The following is a 13,608-nucleotide window of genomic DNA, read 5'->3' as shown; positions in this document are numbered from 1 at the left end:
GAGGATGGAACCCAGTGCCTCACATGTGCGAGGCAAGTTCTCTGCCACTGAGCTACAACCCCAGCCCTCAACAAGCATTTTGAACACAAGCTCCAGGGACTGTCCTGAGGATTCTCAGCTGGGGCATGGTGGTGGAATGCTTGCCTAGCATGTGCAAGGTCCCGAGTTTTATCCTCAGCGCCGTAAATAAATAAATAGGAGAGAATTTGTCATAGACCTGCTTTGAGGGTTCCTTGATGCTTTTCTGACTCCAATTTCTACTTTAATTCAGGGCACCCACTGTCCTATACAACACCCAAGCAAGTGAGTGAGAGGTGACAAATCAAGTTACAGTCTTTATCTGCATCTTTTGTCTATATCTTTGGATTTTTTTTTTTATGGAGACATTGAAGTTACTTTTTTTTTTTTTTACTTTCAAACATTTTAATATCATATTTTCAACACTTTAATGAAAATAAAATGAATTTATGGGCTGGGGATGTGGCTCATACGGTAGCGCGCTCGCCTGGCATGCGTGCGGCCCGGGTTCGATCCTCAGCACCACATACCAACAAAGATGTTGTGTCCACCGAGAACTAAAAAATAAATAATAAAATTCTCTCTCTCTCTCTCTCTCTCTCTCTCTCTCTCTCTCTCTCTCTCTTTAAAAAAAATGAATTTATGAGGTTGTAAAGAAACATCTTTTTATTTTAATGAATATGATTTACTAAACACAAAATACGACTCTATTCTTTATTGGTTCATTCATCGTTCAATACATACTCATTGAATGTCTGGTATATGCCGGGTACCAATCTAGGTGCATGAGGATATAGCTTTGAACAAAAAAGAAAATGTCTCTACCTTCATAGAATGTACAGAGTAGAGGAAGCTAGATAATAAGTAAAATAGCTAACTAGCAAAATAGTATGATATCTTTCCTTGATAGATTATTGTCACATTTCAGACAGAATTTTATGCCTGAGAAAGGCTGTTAACAAATGTGTCTTGTGAAGTTGCACCTAGACAGGGAAGCCTATGTGTCCTACTCTATTCTTCTTCTGAATTTTCTTTTTTTCTTATTCTAATTTGTTATATATGAGAGTAAAATGCATTACAATTCATATTACACACATAGAGCACAATTTTTCATATCTATGGTTGTATACAAAGTATATTCACACCATTTGTGTCTTCATACATGTACTTAGGATAATGATGTCCCTCTCATTCCACCAAAAAAATATGGAACACTTATGAATTTGCATGTCATCCTGGCGCAGGGTCCATGCCAATCTTCTCTGTATCATTCCAATTTTAGTATATGTGCTGCCAAAGCGAGCATGAAGTTACTATTTTTATGTATCTCTCTCATGATGGTAAAACACTCAGATTTAATTTAATTTTTAATTTTCATTTCTCTATTTTGATAAATCATGAACACAACCACAGTTTCATAGACATGGAGAAAAATTCCATCTTCTATGTAACTTAGCCTAGGATATTGTCCATGGAATACCTAAACACTGATAGAATTTTGAATTTCAAAATCTTAAGGATTTTGAAATTTTTTTCAAAATGTTTTTCAAAAATTTGAAAGAATTTGTCATAAACTCTAGTATGTTGTTTTGATGGAATGAGATAAGTATGTCTGCAGACAGACTATAATATTTTTAAAGATTTCAGTCCACAACTGCCTTCTGGTAATGGAAAAAAAAATTAGTCTTCAAATTAACTGGACTTAGGGTCGTTCGGTTTGGTGAGGGAACATTCCAGACGGAAACTCTGAAATTACAAGAGGGTAATGCAAATCAGATGTTCAAACCAAGGGGTTTTTAATGTATGTATACATGCAAATATAGCCCTTGGCTTGTCAGCAATCTGATTTTCTCCTAGGGATTCTAACATGCTTTAGACCTGCCTCCTAAGCAACCTGCTCTGAAGCCATCCCTCATGCTTGGCTCCTTAGATCCTGTTACTTTTCTTTGCTCATGATACATTGACCACCATATGTACCTCTTGATTATATATGCACTGCAGACCCGGATTATGTGGCTTTGGCTGCCTTAGTTGACAGGGTGAGGGCGACCCTGTTTGATTTCCCAGCTTTACTGCTTCTCTGCTCCTCATCTGAAATGTGCAGCTACAGCTGCCTTGCTCGGGTTAGATAGAAGCTTATAAAAAAGCAAGAAGGATTGGGCACAGTGGTGCACGCCTATAATCCAGCAGCTCGGGAGGCTGAGGCAGGAGGACTGTGAGTTCAAAGCTAGCCTTAGCAATTTAGTGAGGCCCTAAGCAACTAAGCAAGACCCCATCTCTAAATAAAGTATTTTAAAAGGGCTGGGGATGTGGCTCAGTGGTTAAATGCCCCTGGGTTCAATCCCTCGTACCAAAAAAAAAAAAAAAAAAAAGTGAGATGATTAAAGATGGAAGGACTCCCTTGGTTATTGAGATGATAGATGATTTTTTTTTATATTTCTCTATATTTTCCAATTTTGTTCAGGTCCTCTATTTTTCCAAAGCCACAAGATCAACATTTGTTTTAAAACATACATACACACACTCAAAAGCAAATGTACTAAAATGATTCAATTGTGGGAGTTGGAGTGATTTTTATATTCTCACATTTCCATGCATTTCCCAAATACTGCTTTTCTAAAAGCAAATTATTCACAAAAATAACCCATGAACTACCAAAATAAAAGTATTTTTCTTATGGAAATGATTAAGTGTTATAAAGCAGTCTTTAAAGTATCTGATCTCTCGGGATCTAGATTCCCATTGCTTTTGAAATCTACTTCAAAAAAATATTTTGGTGGTGGGGCAGGGACAAGGGGTTGAACCCAGGGGCACTTAACCACCGAGCCACACCCCCAGCCCTTTTTTGGTATTCTTTTTAGAGGTAGGGTGTCCCTGAGTTGATTAGGGCCTTGCTAAGTTGCTGAGGCTGGCTTTGAACTCTCAATCTTCCTACCTCAGTTGCCCAAGACACTGGGATTATAGGTATAATAATATTTCTTGATAGAGATTTAACGTTTTAGACTTTTCAGCCTTCTTGTCTATTTTAATATTTTCAACATTCCTGACTATTCACTCGACACTGGTGAGGTTCTGAAAAGCAAGACTCTCCCCTTCTCTCCAAAACACAATAATATTTATTTTCTCTTTTCTTTTTCTTTTTTCTGTGTGTGCATGTGTGTGCACATATGTGTGCTGGGAACTGAAACCAGGCCTCTGCATGCTAGGCACGGGCTCCTGTACTCCACCACCAAACCTCATCCCCAGTTCTTTCTTTTGTTTCATTTGTCTTTGTGGAGCTATATGTTCTAATTTTCTTCAGGGGACTATACTGACTTTGGGATGATGAACTGCTTGTTTTGACAGTAAACTGAACATCTAAATAGCTACCTCCCAGGTAAATAAATAAAAGCTTGTTCAATATTTCTTACCAACAAAAGGTTTTATCAGAAGTCTCCAATTCTGGATGCTGGGTATACAGCACCATCCAGCTGGGTGTTACTTTGAACTTCTTGATTAATGAAATAGCCATTGGTGTTTTTGTCCAGCTCTGCACCAATCTTACACCATTTTAATTATCAAATTTTTAAAAAATTATAAATCTAGACATCCAGTACTTCTCTGAACTTTTTCTAAATCCACACCATCCAATGCAGTTATTCCTTGCTAGAAAGATAAAATGCACACCAGATTTTGAAGACTTAGTACCAACACGAATATAAAATATTTTTTGATGATTTTTTATGTTGGTTACATGTTAAATTGATAATGCTTTGAATGTACAGATTAAATAAAATATAGTACTAAAATTAATTATACTGGTTAATTATTAATTATACTTTTAATGTGGCTCCTAGAAAATCTTAAATTAGGTGTGTAGGTCACACCTTTGGCTTGGGCTGTACTTCTCTCAGATGTTGCTGTACTAGAGCTATCTGGTTTTTCAATTTCTTCTTTAGTTAAAAAATTTAAGCTGTATTTTTTTCTACAAGTTTTTCCATTTTGTCTAAGTTTTCAAGTGTATTAGCATAATGAGGGTCATCATGTTATCTTATGACCATTTCAGTGTCCATAGCATTGATAGTGATGCCTCTTTTTTAAAACAAAAATTTTGATCTGAGTTATCTGTGTCTTCTCAAGGCCTACATCATGCTTTTTCCTTTTTTTTTTTTTTTTTTGATCAGTCATGCTAGACATTTGTCACTTATTAATCTTTTATATTTGGTGGAGGGGTACTGGGGATTGAAGGGTGCTCTATAACTGAGCTGTGTGCCCAGTCCTTTTTATTTTATTTTATTTTGAGACAGAGTCTCACTACATTACTAAACTTGTGATCCTCCTGCCTCAGCCTCCTAAATCCCTAAATTATAGCTGTGGCCACTCCCCAGCAATTATTCCCCTTTCTAGGAACCAACTTTAACCTTGTTACTCCTTGTTTTATATGTTTGCTAAGTATTTCACAAATTTCTCCTGTATTGACTGCTTTCCTTTTTCAGTACTCTTTGTGGTTTTAGCCTAGCACAGTGGGGCACACCTGAAATCCCAGAAACTCAGGACACTCAAGCAGGAGGATCACAAGTTTGAGGCCCTCTGTAATTTAGTGAGACTCTGTTTCAAAATAAAATAAAAAGGGGTGGCGATGTAGCTCAGTGTTAAAGCACCCTGGGTTCAATCTCTAGTACCACCAAAAAAAAAAAAAAAAAAAAACCTCCAGTGTTTTCTTTCTTTCTTTCTTTCTTTCTTTCTTTTTCTTTCGCTTTTTCTCCCCACTAATTATTGAAAAGTATGCTTGAATTATTGATTTTTAAACATTTTTCTCTTCGTACTTTATATTCTACATGTCTAATATGTATCATTTTATTTAGTTTAATCTAAGTATTTTTTAGTTTCCATTGTGATTTCTTATTTGACCCATAATATATTTCAAAATATTTTTCATCATTTCCAGACAAGTAGAAATGTTTTCTTTTAATTATTGGCTCAATAATTGACTTCTAACAATTTCACTGTGGTCAGAGAAATTTCCTCTGTAAAATTGGTCAAGACTTACTTTTATGGCTCAGAATATTGTGAGTTTCTGTATGTTCCTTGTTTGTTTGAAAGGACTGTATTCTGCAGTTGTTGGGGGGCAGTGTCTACGCAGCATTTAGTTTAAGTTGTTGATTATGTCATGTCAGCTTTTTGTTGCTATGACCAACATACCTGACAGGAACAACTTAGAGGAGAGACGATTTGTTTGGGCTCGTGGTTTAAGAGAGTCAGTCCGTGGTCTGTCCGCTCTATTGCTCTGGGCCTTAGGTAAGGCAGAACATCATGGCGGAAGGGTGTGGCAGAGGAAATCTGCTCAGTCATGGCAGCCAGGAAGCAGAGGGAGAAAAAGGGTGGTGCAGGAAGGGGCCAGAGAGAAGACAATCCCTACCAGGTACATTCCAGTGACCTGCCTCCTCCAGTTAAGTCTCACCTCCCAAAAACCCATTCAGCTATCAGTGGGTCAATCTACTGATTAGGTCAGAGCATCATGATCCAATCACTCACCCACACCCTCACCCTTGAGCACATGAGATGGGGGGACATTTCTGATCCAACCCATAATATTCTACTCCTAACCCTAAACCCTGACATTAATCATGCTCAAATCTTCTACATCATCAACTTTCCTCTCAACTACTGAAATGTTTTAAATTCCCTTCCTATGATTACGTGTTTATTTCTTATTTTAGTTGTCAGTTTCTTTATTTAAATATATTGAGGTTATACTCGTAGGTGCATATAGATCTAAAATGATCCTTCTTGTGAATTTAGGCTTAGATCATTGTGAATACTCTTGAAAAATACATAAGTAATCATGGACAGAATTTTCAGAGCAATATGGAGATAAGGCCATTCTGTTGGGGCCTCAGAAGGAAATGAGGAGCATGTTTATTTTGCATGATGGAGGAAAGGTGGTCCTCATTACAGGGTGGTAAAGAACTTGATTGAATCAAGCTCATGTTCTAGTGTTTTGCAGAAGGAACCAGTTGCGAATGATGAAAGTAGATATTTAGTTGAGATTTCTAAGCAGCGTTTTGAGAGAGCATCTTAGTTTCTCCCAAGTCTTACAGTAAATGTGAGAAGAGCCTGAGCCCAGCCTAGCTCAACCCCTGGCCTGCAGAGCTGCGGGCACAGGACCTCCAGCCCGGGGACACTGGAAGACAGGGCTCTAAGCCACAAGGGTTTATTCTCGAGCCTTAAGAGATCATGGAGTTCTCGTCCTTTGGACTTCCTTGGGAATTGTTGCCCCTTCCTTGTTTCTCTTTCTCTTGGAATGGGGATGCCCACCCTGTGCCTGGCATATTTGCTTGGTTTCACAGGTTCAGAGCTGGAGAGGATGTAGGATGAATCCTACCTCCTATCTCATCTCCCATATCCGACTGAGGTGATATTTAAATGAGCACTTGGGTTTTAGACTTCAGAGTTGATGCTGGAACTTAAGACTTTAGGGGATGGAATGAAGGTATTTGTCATGCGAGAAACACATGCATTGGGGGGTGTGGAGGGGTGCATATGTGTCCCCAACAGATTCCTTTGTCAAAGCCCCATCTCTCAATGTGACCAGCCACCCAGCCTGGGGTACTATGACAGGCCTTAATAAAATAGAGTTGTTCTGAATAAAAAGGAACAAATTACATGCAACAAGAAGAATTTTGAATCGTAAAAATACTGTGCCAAGTAAAAAAAAGCCAGACCCCTCAAAATATATTCTATATTATTCCATTTATATGAAGTCCTATAACTGGCAAAACAAATCTAATTTCTGTGATTGAAATCAGATCAGTGGTTGCTTTAAGGGTGGGTAGAATGGGATTAACTGAGAAGAGCACAGGGGATGTTTTGGGGACAGAAGTATTCTATATCTTTCCTGAGAATATTCATTTGTTAAACCCCACTGACTAGTATAAATAGACCTTTGCATTTCAGAGTAATAAATAGTAACTCAGGAAACTGAAAGTAGTTGGGCCTCCTTATCCACAGGTTCCTCATCCACAGATTCAACCAACTGAGGACTGAAAAATGTTTTCGTTAAAGATAACAATAAAAACATCAATAAAAACAATAAGAATTAAAAATATAGCCAGGCATGGTGGTGCACACCTGTAATCCCAGCAACTCCTGGGGCTGCAGCAGGAGAATCACAAGTTCAAGGCCAACCTGAGCGACTTAGCCAGGCCATGTCTCAGAATAAAATAAAAAGCACTGGGAATACAACCCAGTAGTAGAGCACCCTTGGGTTCAATCTCCAGCACCAACACAGCAAAACTTTAAAATTAAAAATCACCAATTTTAGCTGAGCTCAGTGGTGCATACCTGTCATTTCAGCTACTTGGGAGGCTGAGGCAGGAGGATGACAAGTTTGAGACCAGCCTGGGCAACTTAGCAGCAAGACCCTGTCTCAAAATAAAAATATTTTTAAAAGGACAGGGGGTGTATCTCAGTGGTGGGACACCCCCAAGTCCAATCCTTGGTGCCAAAAATGAAAATTTTAAAAATTTAAAAATCATAGACTGAGAGATAGATAACACCCCTGACATGCAGGTGGTGATGGTGACAGCTGATCAGGGCGGATCACGCATGCACAGACCATTCACTCAGCCCATAAGTATTCCCAAATCCTGTCCCTGGAGAGGTGGGTAGGGAATCGCTCCTCTGTCTCCAGGCCAGGCAACCCAAGTGAGCAAACCTTCTCCTTTGCAGAACTCATTTCAGTGATGGGCGTGTGGTGTGGCACGTGTGTCCCAGTCCCCATTCTTTGCGCCACCCCTTTCTATTTCTTTCTTGAGAAGACAGAAGATCTAGGAGCTGGGGAATCCATTCCAGTGCTGGGGCTACTGCAATTCCTAGGGTGGCAGAAGAAGCCCAGGGAGAATCAGAGGTCCCCTGGAGGCTGGTCTCCACTGTCCTGGGACGGTAGGTGACTCCATGATTGCCTGAGGGTTTTCCCTGTGGAATATTATACTACAGGGTTATTTTGAAGGGTGAGAAAGAGCCAGGTGTGGTGGCGCAAGCCTGTAATCCCAGCGGCTCAGGAGGCAGAGGCAGGAGGATCGCACGTTCAAAGCCAACCTCAGCAATGGCAAGGCGCTAAGCAACTCAGTGAGATCCTGTCTCTAAATAAAATACAAAATAGGGCTGGGGATGTGGCTCAAAGGCTGAATGCCCCTGAGTTCAATTCCTGGTTAAAAAAAAAAAAAAAATTGTGTGAGAAAGAACACCAAGCAGAAGAAGAGCAATCATTAACATCGGGAGCCAAAGGTAAGGAAAGGAGCGTGATCGCTCTTCTCTCTGGTGTTGGGATGAGACTATGTACACTCTCGGTGCTGTTTCATCCTGAAATCCCTAGTACAGCTCATCTGGGGTGACTGTGGAGGCTGAGCGGCCCTCCCTGATTGTAGCATCAAGTCAGTAGATAAAGTGGATGAATCGAAAGATCAGGGTACCCTGAGGAAAGGGGGATGGAAAGCAAAGAGAAGGGAAGAAGGGGTCACATAGTTTGGCCCAGCCGTTGAACCCTATTTTAACTTTAAGAATATGTACAGGCTGAACTGGCAAAGCAAAAATCCCTTTAAAATTGCCGTGCGCTTCAAATTCTGTGCACAAGATGATGTTCATTTTTTCAACAGTGCATTTGGGCTCTTTAGGGAGATTTCTAGGGTAATTTTAAAAAAACCCAAAGTCCCTGAGGTGGTCCATCAATTAAAGGTACATACCAGGGGTAGCACAGTATGCTCCACTGTCCCGTGTCTCCATGTTTTCCCAAGTTCATGCTAAAACCAAGTGAACAAAAGCCATTAAAAGCAACTCAGAAACAGGGAAGCAAGACTGGGGATGGAGGGGAATCCCTCTCTCTAAGCTGTTTACAGACCAGGAGTCAGTTTACCCCTCAGTCCTAATTGTTAACCGAATTCCCTCAGGTCTGAGCTCTCCGTTCTAAACCCACCATCGACTTCCTGCCAGCTCTGGGGCTGGCAGGCTGTCCTGACTTGCACTGGGAAATGCAGCCCATCGAAAATATTAACAAGCTGGGGGTCAAAACTCTGCGTCTCTCAATGGAAGCTGCATTAAAGACCTGTTTTCTGGACTCGCCTGCACCCCTCCCCTCCCGGCCTGTGGTCCTAGCCACTCCCCATGGCAGGGCAGGGCAGGGAAGGCAGAGTTCTGCAAGGCTCAGGCCCCACTTCCTGAGCTGGCTCAGTGCTGGCTGCCAAGACAACTCAACTGAGACCCTCTATGATTTGCCTTCTTGAAAGAGCCACTGTCCCATTCACGCAGCCCTCCTGGGACGGCTTGCATGCCGTGAGGAGCCAGTAAGGCCCTCTGAGGGCTGCTCAGTCCAGAGCTGCCCATGGTGCTGCGGGGCCTTCATGGAGACCGTCTTGCTGCCCAGCTTCTTGCTCTGCCCAACCCTGCTTCTTCCCTTCCAGAAAGTTCTCCTCAAAGACAGCTTCCAGGGATCCCATTCCCCTCTCCCTTCACGCTGAAGGTATTCGTGGAGCTCAGGCCTGGGGAGACCATCTACTGTCCACATGGAAATGAAACTATCAAGCCTAGGGCCTTGACATACCTCCTAAGGCCTCAAGTAGGTGCATTTCTAGTCCAAGTCCATCCAGAGCCTTTTGCTTAACTCCTAGCGTCATGCTTGACCTCCACAAACTGCTTTCTGTCCCTGAGCCTGTTCATCCTCATCTGCCAGATGGGAGGGTTAGGCCAGAGAAGCACTTCAGGTCTTTTGGCACTGGCCTGGCCCTTTCCCCTCCCACACCCTCTCCTGCACCCACTCCAGGTCCTGCTGCATGCCGGTCCTCCACCCTGACTTCTCCCTGAAGGTCCTGGGTAACAGGGCCCACTGCACTTGGCCCTGAGCACCTCACCTGGGGCCCGCAGCGAGAGGGGGAAGCCTCTAGCCCCATGGAGCTTTCCAAGGTGCAACAGGCCCCTAGGGTTGGGCCCGAGGATACCCTCCCAGACCAGGGAAGAGGCCCAGGCATGCATTCACTGGACCAAGGGGCCAGGAGGGGAGAGCTCAAGCTGCCTCTGGTTCCCTTGGGAACTGGAGGGGGTGTCAGGGTGTGTTCCCTTTCTGCTCTCAGCTGGGAACAGAGCTGGTGGAGAATTTTCCCCTCTGAGCAGAGAGAAGCCTCTCCCCTCCCCCGCCCCGCCCCCATCACTCCCACAGCCCACCAGCTCTCGGGGCTGGGCAAGCAGTTGGGCCTTTCTTTCTGCACACAATTGACGTGGAGGGCCGGGAGTCTGGTCCATTCAGACACCACATGGAACACTGTTTTCGTCACTGGACTCTCAGCTTCTGGATTCATCATCTCTTCCAGCAGATCCCAAATCCAACAGGCCTGAACTCTCCCAGAGACAGAGTTGCTGCTCTCTGCAGCTTTAAGATTTAAGATTGCACCTTATTTTTCCTGGGGGTTCCTGTGGACATTGAGTTCTGGCTACTTTTTCCCCCTCTGAAGCTGAAAGGTTCAATTCTTCCATCTATCCATCAACAAATGGCATTGAATGACGGTGCTCAGTGACCCAGGATGCCACGGGAGACAAAACACACTATACATATTTTCTGGTCTCCCTGGAAAATTAGTGCAAACACTTTCATCACTGCAGAGAAGGAAAATATGCGCGGAGCAGTGAAGATCTGCTTTGTTTTTGTTTTGTTTTTCTAAAGGAGGCCCCCCTCCTTCAAACAGTGAGGTTTGTATTGTTCTTTGACTGCAAATTAACCAGTTAAGTAGAATTCCTGTGTGCAGTCCCCCTGTCTGCAAGCCTAGGCCCTCACTCCCTCCCTGTGCCTCTGACATGCCCCAGGACTGCTGCCTTGGCCCCTCCGGTGTGGTGGTGGTGGAGGAAATCAGGCCATTTTTGCCCTGGCTTGTTCAAAGTAGCACTTAAAATGTTTTGATTCCAATTCACACCCTATTTGGCCTCCATTTTAAGCTCCGTTTTAAAGAATCCTCTCCTCTAGGTGAATCCAATACCAATGGCTCCAGCTTTTTGTCTCTCCTGTTAAATTTTTGCTTTTATGAAGAGATACGATCTCACCCCCTGGAAATAAAGGCAGAGGAGAACCCGAGGCTCAGGGCCCTCCCTGCAGCCCTCACGTCCTGCTCCGGGTGAAGTCCCTCTCTCTGCTGGGTGGAGAGGACAGTTAATCTCCTAAGACACAGAAGTGGGGCCTGACCGCTGTAGGATGGACATGCCTGTCGTGCACAGGGTGGTCTGCTTAAAACAGTTCCCATATGATGCAATACAACTTGAAAAGGAAACTCTTTCCGATGACTCATCGTTTAACAATAATAATTAGCATTTGGGAATCTTGCTGAGAACACCCAGCAGAAGAGTATTTTATTGATTTCTTAAGAGTTTTTACACTCTGGCTGGGACCTCGTCAAGACACTGTATTAAAGACTGACATCCAAATTCATTTGCACAAATTTGGAAGAAGGAAGATTAACTATAACAACGCATCAAGGGAAAAGGGCTTAAGGACCTTGGAAGACCTTGAATTCAGACAAGCCATCGGTGGAATCTAGCTGTTCAAAAAGCCAATAAAATCTTGGGATGCATCAATAAAAGCCTAAAATCTTGGGCTGGGGCTGGGGCTCCGTGTTAGAGCGCTTACCTAGGATGCATGAGGCACTGGGTTCGATCCTCAGCACCACATAAAATTAAACAAATAAAATAAAGGCATGCTATCCATCTACAACTACAAAAAATAAAGAATAAAAAGCCTAAGATCTTGAACAAAGAAGGTGATGCTCCCACTGATGGTCTGGCCACATAGAGAATGTGCTTTAGTTATAGGTGGTACAATTTTTAAAACAGATATTAACAAGCCAGGCACAGTGGTGTATGCCTGTAATCCCAGTGTCTCAGGAGGCTGAGACAGGAGGATGGAGAGTTCAAACCCAGTCTCAGCAACTTAGCAACTCATCAAGTCCTTAAGCAACTCAGTGAGACCCTGCCTCTATTAAAATATAAAAAAGGCTAGGGAGGTGACTTGGTGGTTAAGCACCCCTGGGTTCAATCCCTAGTACCAAAAAAAGGAAAAGAAATAAAAAATAGATGTCAACAAATCAGTGACAACCTAAATAATGAAGGCTCTGGAAATCATGCAAAATAATCACAACTAGATTCGAGAGAAGAACAGGATTCTCAGAATCTGGTCACAGTCCCAGCTCTGTAACTTATAAACTGTGATCCTAGTAAATTACTTAATCTTGCCTCCGTGTCCTCATCTACAAAAATGGTGATAACAGTACTACCCATATTATGGGTTTATTGAGGATTAAATATATAACACCTATGTAGCTTATGGCAGAGGGTCTGGCACACAGCATGCATCAATAAATATGAAATACTATTATCAACAATATGAATAGTCATTACAAGGCTATCTTATGTTCGTTTGGCATTTTCAGTTTATTAACTGACTATGTCATTAGGCTAATCATTGTTCTAATGTTCACATTTAATGTGAATTAGTCACTGAGCATCCTAAATCTGAAAATCTGAAATTCACAATTTTCCAGAATATGAAATTTTCATATTCAACATAATGCAGCAGTGGAAATTTTAATACCCTGAAACTTTGTTTCATGAGCAAAATTATTTTAAAATATCACACTAAATGACCTTCAGGCTGTGCGTTTGAGAAACATGCGAAATATAAATGGATTTCGTGTTTAGACTTGAGTCCCTTCCCTAAGATACCTCACAATGTATGTACAAATATTCCAAAATCTGAAAAATATTCAAAAGACTGTCATTTTGAATAAGGGATACTTGATCTGTATCATTCTCATTTTGCAGAAGAAAAGAACTTCCAGGTCATCTGTCCAGAGAGGCCTTTGCTTTCTGTTCAGTTGGCCAAGCAACAGTTGCCCCCAACCACTGTAAGTCCTGCCACCCAAGCAGCATCTTAGCACCTGGCAGCTGCTGGGTAAGGCACTGGATTTGATCCTCAGCACCACATAAAAATAAATAAAATAAAGGCATGCTGTCCATCTACAACTACAAAAAAAAAAAATTAAAAAATTTGCGTGGAGCAGTTGGCCTTTCTGCACACAATCTTTTCTCTCAAGTACGTGGAGGCGGTGGGTAGTGAGGAAGGAACCCAGGGCCTTGCACACATACCCCCAGGCCTGCATTTTCTAATTTTTGTTTTTAATTTACAATGCCTTTATGTTGCCTGCAATAAAGAGCTAAAAAGCCTTACAACAGTCCAGAGCTGCTGTTTCCGGTACACAGCAACCAGCCCCAGGACACCTCCAGTTTCCAAAAGGCAGAAGTTGGCAGAACCTGCTCGTGTCCACCCACGTCCACTCAACTCTCTCCTTCTTCTCCACCACCAGATGTTGTCTGGGCAGAACAGGCCCATGAAGACTCACTTTCATTCAGAGTCAGGGGTGGCCGGATGGCCCAGTTCTCATCCAATGAGAAGTGGATGTTATTGATTCATTACTGTTACAGTTTTTCTTCTATTAAATGCCTGTGGCAAATAGGAAAAGTTTGTATGATGCATGAATCCCAGCTTTGTTTTTTTCCTACCTAAAAAAATGTCAGCAC

General features: G+C 42.3%; 1 non-coding gene across 1 annotated transcript; it reads right to left on the bottom strand.

Annotated features, from left to right (window-relative positions):
• Positions 1–1,218: 1,218 nt before the first annotated feature.
• On the bottom strand, positions 1,219–1,324 carry LOC143383031 (U6 spliceosomal RNA). The gene has a single exon (XR_013089082.1). It is a non-coding gene; the product is annotated as a U6 spliceosomal RNA (small nuclear RNA).
• Between the last annotated feature and the right edge of the window lie 12,284 nt (positions 1,325–13,608).

The sequence above is a fragment of the Callospermophilus lateralis genome, chromosome 17 (genome assembly GCF_048772815.1).
Source record: "Callospermophilus lateralis isolate mCalLat2 chromosome 17, mCalLat2.hap1, whole genome shotgun sequence".
In the NCBI taxonomy this organism is placed as follows: Eukaryota; Metazoa; Chordata; class Mammalia; order Rodentia; family Sciuridae; genus Callospermophilus; species Callospermophilus lateralis.
The sequence above is the reverse complement of the archived record's forward strand: the minus strand, read 5'-3'. Positions and strand labels throughout refer to the sequence as shown.